The sequence below is a fragment of the Melospiza melodia genome, chromosome 2, assembly GCF_035770615.1.
Source record: "Melospiza melodia melodia isolate bMelMel2 chromosome 2, bMelMel2.pri, whole genome shotgun sequence".
Classification (NCBI taxonomy): domain Eukaryota; kingdom Metazoa; phylum Chordata; class Aves; order Passeriformes; family Passerellidae; genus Melospiza; species Melospiza melodia.
The window spans coordinates 63,386,978-63,397,966 of NC_086195.1; the positions used below are offsets into that span (position 1 = coordinate 63,386,978).

The window sequence follows — 10,989 nt, forward strand, 5'->3', positions numbered from 1 at the left end:
AGGAGGCAAAACAAGGTGGTGCAGGCCCATGCTCCACAGCAAAACTGCATGGTAGGATGGGAAGCAGCTCTGGCTCCATCCACCCAGCTCTGGATTTGCATGTCTGATGGGCGCATGCACAATAGAAGTGCTGAGCAGATGACTCGTGCATTTGGTTTGGTAAAGGGGCACAAGAAACAAATTAATTCTCCTTCCCTAGACTCAGCAGGGGACAAGGAAGATACTTGCTGGTGTTACAAGGCGGGTATTTCACTTGCTCTGCCTTTTGAAATGAATTGGCTTTGCCCCAGAGGAAATGGCTGCCTAGGGACGTGTGGGAGGCCATCAGCGGCATGGTGGTGGCCAGTCTTAATTCTGGCTTAATTCTGTGCGTAAGGAGGGGCAGTTGCAGTTAAGCTGCTGAGCAGCAAATCTCTGCAAGGTGAGTGTCAGCCCTCTGCCTCCCTGCATTAGTTCTGGAAGCATGAATGCTGCTGGGCAGCGACAGAGCCTTCTGTGACCTGTGCGCACCAGGACAGATAAGCAATGCACTGCACATAATCACGTGGAACTCCATTTTTAGCAGCTTAACTTAGCATCTCAGGGCTGATGTGTTCTCTCCCTGGCAGGCACGGTTGGAGCTGCTGTCCGGACCCCAAGTGCTTTAGACCCTGATCTGGAAGCTGCAAGGATATAAGCTGGAGGATTTAAACTCCCAGGATCAAGGTATGCTGGACATGGTTTCCCAGAGCCGCTTATCTCCAGCAGTTGGGCTGCGTAAGAATTAAATGTTTGCTGGACTAGAGGGCGATGACTCAAAGTTATTTTGCAAAGAGAAGAGGCTGAATAACCTGCCTCTGGATAGGAACTGGGATTCTGAGCAGCTTGTTAGCCCTAGGACAGCAGAAATACTTGGATTACACCAGAAATGGCCCCGTCATTGGAGCTTTAGGTAACTGGCGTCAAATGGGAGCTGCCTGGTGCTGGAGCTCACTGGAGGCAGCCCTCCCATGGAGTTGGCTTTCTGCTGGGGGGGGAGCTATCTAGCCTGGAGACCTGTCAAGATTGCAAATGAGTCTTGGGTTGGTCCCATCCTGTCCTTGATTGCTGTGCCTGGGTGCTTTGAATGGCTGTGCTGTGTTCGGGTGCCTGCATATTGTGTGTGTGCCAGTCAGAGCCTCGCTTGATAATCTGGAAGTGCAGAGAGGCTACTGAAACATCTGAAGGGGGAGAAGGATAGATGTCCTCTTTTCCCATGTAAAGCATATTTTGAACTGAGTTAAAAGCTGGAACATTTATATGAGTCAAATTTTTCCCCTAAAAAGCCTTATGTTTCCTAAGTGAGATAAGACTACCTGAAAATTCTAGAGCAAATTCTTGTTATTTAACAAGCGTGAGCCCTATCCAACCTGAGATCAAATTGCTCTTGGAATGAGCAAAGTCATACAGCCTCGGGGTGGAGGAAGAGTATGTGCTCTCAGACCAACAGCTGCTGGGAATGTCTTGAATGTTCACTCTGTTTTCAAATGCTATTTCAACTGCTTTACAATCTGATCTCTCCCAGAAAAATTATATGATATTGAGGTGAAGAAAGCCAGGAATCACAGCATTTAAAACATGGTTGGTCTTGTATGGAAAAAGGGAGAGTGAGTGTGGCAAACTAGTCATGCAGCTTTTGGACTGCCTGGAGGGCTTGGTTTCCTCTCTCTAATATAACCTCCCTAAAATGCACAGCTCTTCCAAATCCTTATTTTGCATCCAGACACTGTACCTACAGATGGCACCACAGCAAGGCCCCTCTGGACAGATGGAAAAACTAGCTCAGTGGCCAGCCTGTCTGAGAACTGCAACCCTGACCTAAAAAACCCCATGTAAATTTTTTTTTCCCATCAGTTTGCAAAATTGACATATGACTCTGGATGGCATTGAAATAAAGAGAGATCTGTGGCAGCTGCTTCTGTCTCTGGAGAGGAGTTTTCCCCCAGGTAGGGGAGCTCTAGATTTGTTCTCTTTGCTCCAGTGTTTTTATGGAAAGCAGATAGAAATGCTTGGTCAGGCAAGGCAAGTGCTCAGGCAGACATGAAGAGGCTCTCATCCAGCAAGGTAGTGAAGAGCAATTGTGCCACTCTGCTGGGACAAACCAACTCCAAGAGCAGCAGCCACAAGCCAGAATCCATCCTGGTTTGTGAGCACCTTGCAAGGGGAAGGTGCAGAAAGACACTGATCCTGGCTAAAGGGTTGACTCTGCCTTCCCTGGCTGGCCAGGCAGCAGGGCTCACTGTGCAGAGCCATTGCAGGAGAGGGATGCTCTGGGAAAGCTCTCTGGCTGCCCCAAGAGACAGCTTCTCTGATGGGCAGCCAACCATTCCTAGGGCTAGTAAGCTCTATGTTTTATTCTCCTTTTTTTAAGACAGCTAAGGGTAACTAGCAGTGATGTTACAGAAAATTTAGTTTTATGATAACTTTGAACATTTAGAGAAATTACTTTATACTTCCTTGGCATTTTTGCACAGACTACTACACATGCATTGCTTCCCCAAGAAAGGTCCTCAGACCACCTTCATGTTGAGATGTCAGCATGAAACTTCAACATTAAGGAAGATGCCATGTAGTGAAAACCAGCTTGAGCAGATGTGGAAAATAGTTAAGTTCACTTGAAAAATCAATCCAAAACATAACAAAATGGTAATTGTGTAAGCACAGTGAAAAAAAGTCTTGGGCATTTAAAACATCCTGTATCCAGTTCTGAAGTAAATCAGTCTTTAAGCAAAGCAATTGGCAGGACCAGGGCAAGGAAGAGGAGATACAGGTCTCTGAAAGACTTATGACACAGTTACAAAAGACAAACATCTTAAAGGATGATGTTTCAACCTCCTTCATAACTGATGTCATTCACAAAATGCAGGTTCATGACTTAGGGTATGCAAATACCCCTGCAGGCTCCAGCAGTGCTCACATTTCATCAAAACCAAGCTGCCTACCTTTGGGCAATCCCAATGTGTTGTACATGCTGCAAAAACAAGTAATTTGTTACTTACTCTTCTGAGCTGAATGTAATCTCTTTACTCTAGGACAGCTGACTTACCTCCATAAATTACCTTACTACAGAAGCATCATCTTCTTGAGGGAGTTAATTAAGTGTTCCCTAGAAGGAACAGTAGGGCTGGGTATGCTTCACAGCGTAAGATTTGAAAAGGCAGCTGTCAAAAAGTAGAAGCTGTAGTCAAAATGAAAACAAAGGAAAAACTCATAAATACTAGTAAATGAGGCTTAGTAACTGTAAAGAGAAAAAAAAAAAAGAGATTATGTTGCAAATAGAAAAGGAAGGCTGAAAACCTCTTTCAAATGCATTTTGGAGATAAGAAAGCTGCCAAAAAGCCGTAAGATGGCGTGGGAGTGATTATGGAAGCTTAAGTCCATGAATGAAAAGTAAAGTTGATGTTTTGCCGTCAGAGGAGCTTTGGGGTGTTGCCAGACAGGAGATTTTCCTCAGCAGCAATGAGATGGAGCCTCGACTGAAAACTGAAGCATCAGGACTTGAGAACATGTCTGTGACATGAAGGGCAGCAAGCCACATGCGAGACTCGGTGGTCTCCAGCATGAAATGGATGAACAGGTACCTGTGCTGCAAATAATTCACCACTCACCTCAACCCCCCCCCCCATGATGAAAAGAAATGGAATTTAGGAAAAAGCAGGCTGGCAAAACCTTTCAAAGAACTGCCTGAGGACAGGGAAGACCAGCCTCTCCAGGCTGAAAACTTGTGGCAAGGCTGGTGGCAACTGAGAGATGTGAGTGGCCAGCATCTGAGCCGATCTGCCCTACCAATCAACACTTTCAGAACAATTTGGAGCACAGGGTGCCAAGGTGTGTTGATTATGCAAAATGACCCAAAACATTCAGCCCTGAATGAGCCTGTGGAAAGGTGCAGAAGGATCTTGTGACTGAGTGACTGGGTTATTAAAATTCTGGATGAAATTCAAGGTTGCTAAGTGAGAAATACTACATGCAGGCCTCAAAGCCCTCTTTTGACATTGCCCAAACCTCCAATAAACAAGTGAGCAACTTTTGCTGACCTTGGTCTGAGTCCTGCAACAGAAGAGGAAAATTAAAAAAAAAAGGTGGTTTGTAATCTCTGCAATCTCCATTTTTCAGCTGCCAAACTGGGTACTGGTTTAGGTGCTGGATACCAAGTACCAAATCTCACATGGCCTCCAGCTTCCCTATCTCCTCAGAATCCTCATATGCCTTTATCAGCCTGACTAAACTGCCATCCTGACCAACATCATGAAGTGACTTTAGGCAAAAATGCTCACTTGTCTTTTTTGCTTTAGGAGCAAAGTAACTAAACTTTTCACTTTCAAAACATTTTTTTTTCCAGCCTGGAAGCATGGACAGGAGTCTTTGGTCCATCTATTCCAATTTCTGATGCAAAGCAGGACAAAGGACACCAATGTCACATGTGGGTAAAAGATGTTTAAAGACATCTTCAGTGTCTGGCTGAGAACTTGCACATGATTGCAGGTGAGCCCTGCGCCCTAGGTCTTTCCAACCCTTCTGTTCTCCCAGCAAGGTCAGTCACTATTTCTTGCTCTTGAATGTATCTATGCATGGCTATGTGCATCTGGCAACAGAAATTATCTTTTGACCCTATTCAGAAATACTCTGTAATGCCTCTTGGCACTTTTGACTGAGATATTTAGCCCCTTTGAGAGTCTGTATCATTTCTACATATCAAAAATGGTGTCAGTTTTGTCTGTCAATTCCTTGTCCTTCTATAAATATTCCTTAAACTGCAGATTTTTTCCATTCCTTCATGATTTCTCGCCTCCTCCCCCCTCCACTGGCTCCTCATTGGCTTTTGTCCATGCCCTGTCAGACTAAGCACTGACGTCATCTGCTTGCCCATCCACCCAGGCTTTTCTTTAACTGTCTTCCCTGATGCTTTTAAAAACTGACCTCAGCAAACCACGGATTTCAGCAGCCAGTGCCTTTTTCCCAGTGTGGAGGTTACTGCGCTTCCCAAAGCGCCGTTTGCGGGAAGGCAGCGACAGCGCCGTGCTTCACTTTCAGCCTTGCTCGCTCCGACTGCCCAGGCAGCCTCAGGCTTTGTGTGGGGGCTTGCTCATCCCTGCAGCACCCCAGGCACCCCACAGTTACTGTGCTCCAGGTCATCTGTGCCTGGAACTGCAGCAGTGCTCGGCTGGAGATCCTGTCAAGGATCCTCCTTATTGCTCACTGCCCAGAAAGTGCTTCATCATTCCCTTCTGAGCACATGCTGCATTTTCCATATACAAAGCAGACTTATCTGGTGAGTGCTTCTTTTTTTTGGCCTTGTTTTGATTATTTTCCCAATAAGAAAATATTACTGTTTGGATTGATTTTTCTTTAAATGTAACTAGAACAGCATGCTAGTTCCTTGCACATTCAAGTATTGTTATTTTTCTCTGAGGTGATATGAGCAGCTGAAGACCTTTTTTCAGACAGCTGAATTATTCTGTTGTGCTGAATTATTCCTTTTCTCCTAAGCACAGTTGCTGCAGTTGTTACAAGGATTATTTTTTGTTATTGTAGGTCAAGCTTTATTACTATTTCTATTAGTTATTCTTATTTCTAAGTACTTTTGTCACATAGCCACTTACTCAAGGAAGTTCACTCACTGAAAGTTATCTTATGTTACTAAATCACAGCCTTTTTAAAAACTGGAAAAATACCGCTCTTTCCACAATCTGCAAGTTCACTTATTTCACTCTAAGGAGAAGTTACAGGACAACACACAGCTCTCAGCTGTGACATTTTGTTCTGGCTGATGTCTCAATTTGTTTCTCAGTTGATCCCTTGTCCTGAGGCAACCATCAATCTTTACCCAGTCTTCATCTGTCATAAGGACATCTAAAATCACTGCCTTACTTGGGCATTCCATCACTTGTAAATTGATGAGAAAATCCCCCTGGCACAGCATATTCTTTGGTGTCTCAAGCCAAAGTCTCCTATTGACAACACAATTTTTCTGGTCGAGCAAAGCAGGGAGGTATTCACAAAATAAATCAATATGTTTTTTTGGGGGGATTCAGGACTATTTATAGAAGGCCCTTCACTGCCTTGATGAAATTGTGCATCAGAGCATGTTTGGCTATCAGCTCTAGAGTGAATATCACTTTTGACATTGCTTGTAAACCAAATTCACAATGGCTCTTGCCCATTCCTTTATCCAACAGGTTCGACTGAACTAGCAGTTCTACCATATGGCCGTGACCCTTAAAAATATCAGTTAACTACATTTCTTCCTACCCTGGTGATTTCTATTTCCTCTTGCACTTTGCCCAGACGCAGTCTGCTCTCGAAGCTGGAAATGCTGCCTCTCCCCATCTGTTGTGACACTTGTCCAGCTTGATCATGATGGCTTTACCATCACTCCTAGCATTAATCACCATGTGCAGCAGCTTGCCAGATGTTTCCAGGAGCCTGTCCCTGCACCATCCAGGTGTATTTCCAATGAGACAGTACCTCCACCGTGTTCTGCATTAATTCTGACCTCTCCTCATGAAAGGAGCTTTCTTCCCTGCAGCCAGAGTACTTGACCTACTTGGTCATCACCTGTGAGTTCTGGGGCACCCTGTGTCACAGAACTGAGACACAGCAACCATAAATGTATGAAGAGCATGGCCAAAGGTAAAGGCTTAGGATAAAAGTCAAGCTTCCAGATCAATCTGAGAAACAAGAACGCCTTTCATCGCAGCTTTGTCCTCTCCTAACTCCTGAGTAAGAAACACGATAAATAAAATAATACAACAGGTTAGCTGGAATCCAAAGGTGTTCTGGTGAAGGCTGTCAGCATTGCATTTAGGTCCATCCAAGGAATCCTGATATGGGGAAAGATAACTCACACCACGAGTCATGTGGGATGAGTGACAAATGCTTCCAGCAGAAGGGTGCTGGGTGGAAAATACAGGGCCTTGACTGACTCGACAGACAGGTCAGGCTCTCTCAGTGATACGATCTAAAAGAGATAGGATCCAGGAATCAGTGAAGGGAGGGTGCAGGTTCACTAAACACAAGGAAGAAGATGTGGGCTACTTAGTGGTTAGGTTTCCTGAACCCACTGAAGCAAGTAAAGCACCATCCCACCCTCATGTGGTCAGGTGCAAGGAAAGTGATGCTCCCCACCCTCCTCTCTGTGGGAACATCTGCTAGTATTCATCAAGAAATTCAGTGGGCCTGGTCAGAATCCTAGAATGGGTAAGGGTGGAAGGGACTACCAGGGGAGTAATCTGGTCTCAACCCCTCTCCTCAAGCAGGGTTGTCCCAGACCACATGGGACAGGATTGCCCCCAGACAGTTCTGGAATATCTGCAGTGGGGGAGACTCCACAACCTCTCTGGGCAATCTGCTGCAGTGCTCAGACACCTGCACAGTACAGAAGTTCTTCCTTTGTTCACATGGAATTTCTTGCGTTCCAGTTTCTGCCCGTTGTCTCACGTCTTCTTGGCACCACCAAGAACAGGAGCCTGGCTCCTTCCTCTGACACCCAGCCTACAGATACTTATGGACAATGATGAGGTCCCCTCTCAGACATCTCTTACCCAGCCTGAACAGGCCCAGCTCCCTCAGCCTTTCCTCATGAGGCGCTTCCTCACCTAATGATCTTCATTCCCCTTTGCTAGACCTACTCTAGGAGCTCCATGTCTCTCTTGGATGGAGGAGCCCAGAACGGGACACAGCACTGCAGATTCCCCTCACCAGGGCTGAGTGGAGCGTCACCTCCCTTGCGCAGCTGGCAATGCTCTTTCTAATGCATCCCAGGATTCCAGGACACACGGCTGGCTCACAGAGAGCTTCTTGTCCACCAGATCCCCAGGTCCTTCTCTGAAGAGCTGCTCACCAGCAGGTCAGCCCCCAGCCTGTGCTGGTACACGGGGTTATTTTTCCACACATATAGGGCGCTGCATTTGCCTATGCTGAATTTCAGAAGGTTCCTCTCTGTCCATCTCTCCAACCAGTCCCTCTGCAGGGCTGCACAACACTCTGGAGTACTGGCCACTCCTTCCAGCTTGGTGTCATCAATGAACATGATGAGAAAGCATCTACCCTTCATCCAAGTCTTTGATGAGTAAGTTAAACAAGGATGGGCCTGGTACTGAACCTTGTGGGACACCATTAGTGACAGGCCTTCAGTTAGACCCTGTGCCACTGTGACCCTCTGGGATCTGCTGTTCAGCAAGTTCCCAATCCACCTCACTGTCCACTCATCCAGTCCTCACTTCCTAAGTTTGTCAATGAGGATCTTGTGAGAGACAGTGTAGAAAGCCTTGCTGAAGTTGAGGCAGACTCGAATACCCCCTGCTCTGCTCTCCATCCATCCAGGCAGTTGTCTTGTGGTAGAAGGCAATCATGTTGGTCAAGCATAATTTGCCTCTAGTGAAGTCAAGCCGACTCTCCTGCTCACCTTCCTGTATTCCACATGCTTAGAGACAACCTCCAGAATGAGGTGCTCCATCACCTTGTTGGGATTGAGGTGAGGCTGACTGGTTTCTTGGGTGCTCCTTCTTGGCCTCTTTGAAGAGTGGGGTGACATTTGCTTCTTCCAGGCCTCAGGTCCCTCTCCTGCCATCAGACCTTCAAAGATGACTGCTATGGTGTTCACCAGCTCCTGAGCACTGTGGATGCATCCCTACAAGGGCCATGGATTTGTGGATATCCCATTTCCCTAGGTGATCTCTAACCCAATTCTCCCTGCCCAAGGGAGAATCTTCCTTCCAACATTCCTGAAGGGTAATAAGCTGATGAACCAGTCTGGCTAAATATTCAGTGGGAAGACCTTCTTGCCCAGTCCAGAGACACAATCCTAAAAAGATGGTCTAGGACAGATGTTCAAGGGGTCAGCACTCAGCAGCCACAGTGCTGAGCTGAATGCTGGCAGAGGGACTGCCCAGATGCCTCCTGCCATGGAGCCCCATTCACTCTGTGCTCAGACTGTTCTTGGGCATTAAACATTCACATTAATGCACGGACACTGAGCCAGACAGGACTTGATACTGCTTCCTGAGCAGGCACTGCCGAGAGGTGTCCTGGAAAAGAGGTGACATTGGGGACTCAGGAAGCAGCACTGCACTGAGTAGTTCCTGGACATCACAGTTTCCAGCAGGGCACATGGTGGAGAAAAGCAGGCTTCATACTCCTCAAAGAATGAAAAGGAGCCCAGAACTCAGTAGATGGAGGGACCACATCTCATTTCAGCATTAAAGATGTGGGGTCACCACAGCTGGACAGGTGCCCAGCTAACACTGGGGCCTTGACCTGTGCTTCCCACACTGAGGAATTGATGAGGCAAAGGATCCTTGCTGCATATCCTGCCAGAGAGATCTTGGAGGCTGTCAGACTGGTGGGGGAACAGAGCCTCTTGCTGGTGATACAGTTCACCAGGGAACAGCATCCTGCACACATGGGTGGTGGAGATTTTGGTTTCACTGCAGATGGAGTCCTGGCAGGCAGTGTGGGACCAGGGTCACCACGTGTGCTGGGACATGGGTGTCTGGCACCTGCTGCTCCTCTGGGCAATGACTGCTTGAGGCAGAGATGTCATCCTTCTTTGCTTCATTCCTGAAATCTCTCAGGGCATGTACTCTGCAGTCTTCTGGGTTCCTGAAGCAGTACCAAGGCAAAGGTATGCACGTCCCGGATTATGCATGGGGGAAGCCAGAAGTTGTCGGCCACTCACAGAACTCTCCACAGGAGAGAAAGAGCAGAAAACACTGCAAAGATGCCTACAGGAAAGGGGACTTGCATGAAACTGAAGAGCCTCCAGACAGGATAGGAAGTGATCCCTGATCTACTGTGTGTATGAGGCATCATCACTTGAAAGCAGAAAACTGAAATAGTAAAATATTTCCTTGGGCTTTAGATCTTTTAGGTAGAAAAATAAAGAGGGAAAAGGGAAAGAAATGGAAACAGTTAACAAGGTGGCATAGAGGTGAGGGCCATGGCAGGCACTGAGGCACGCACCTCCCATCTACCCACACACCCACAGGCAGCCAGGGCTTCTGCTGCTTCCCAGTGCCCTGCTGCTCCTGTGAAACACTTTTCCAGCTTCCTGCAAGATAAGATGGCAGTCAGGAGCTGCAGCAGACCACAGGCCGAGGAACTGCCATTCCCCAGCACCAGCAGGGCTCCACCTGCGCCCTGATTTCCCGTTTCCTGCTCAATTCTTCTGCCATTTGCAGGGACTCGCCTCCCTGCCTGCTCTAGGCAGCTCAGCCCCCGCTGGAATGCCAACACATGCCTTAACACATGGGGCAGGCACGGGCAGAGCAGCTCACCCTGCCCAACACGGACACTGTGCTGTGGTGCATGGATGCCACAGCACTCGCAGCTCAAGCACCCAGCAGCATCAGCCACTCAGCCACTTCTACAGAGAGAAACTCCTGCATCCCTCAGCCCCCATTTTATCTTCCATACATAATCCTAGAGATGATCCAAAAACTCTACTGCCATGTGCTTTCTCCTCCCTTCAGTACCTTTAGTGGGAAGCGTTTTTTCTCCAGAACTTCACCTGCCTTGGCTGTGCAGGCTGTGTCCACTTCTCAGTGATCACACTGCATCACGCTGCGTCTCTGGAGGCTGCTCGCTCCCTCCTGACACCCTGCCAGGCCCCAGCCTCCTGTCCCCATCACTGGAGGAGCCAGCCAGGAAAATGCCACAGGAAATGGTGTGACAGGGGATCCCCACTGCGGTTACACTGAGGTGGGATATGGGACTGAGGGCAGGCAGGAAGGTGCTCTGGGATGCCCTGGTGTGGCAGAAGAGGCCAGGAAACAGGAAGAGGTTCACAAGCCAGGATCAGTTCCATTTTCAATCCTTCAGCCTCTGCATTGATGATGCTCCAGGTTAAAAACAAGGCACCCCATGCAGCACCAGGGCCTGTTGAGGGCCAGTGGCTCTCAGAACAGGGATTTCACCACTGTCCCATCCACCATGGGGAGACCCACTGATGGGGGCTTGGGGTCTGGGGGA

At 47.7% G+C, this 10,989-nt stretch overlaps 1 long non-coding RNA gene across 3 annotated transcripts; it reads left to right on the top strand.

The window, feature by feature from the left end:
• Window positions 1–457: 457 nt before the first annotated feature.
• Window positions 458–10,959, top strand: LOC134414224 (uncharacterized). Of its 3 annotated transcripts, XR_010026692.1 has the most exons (5): window positions 458–705; window positions 3,433–3,595; window positions 4,361–4,552; window positions 6,198–7,867; window positions 7,980–10,959. It is a non-coding gene; the product is annotated as an uncharacterized LOC134414224 (long non-coding RNA). The 3 variants fall into 3 exon arrangements; XR_010026691.1 differs by having other exon boundaries at window positions 468–705; window positions 6,198–10,959; XR_010026693.1 differs by having other exon boundaries at window positions 468–705; window positions 6,307–10,959.
• Window positions 10,960–10,989: the final 30 nt, after the last annotated feature.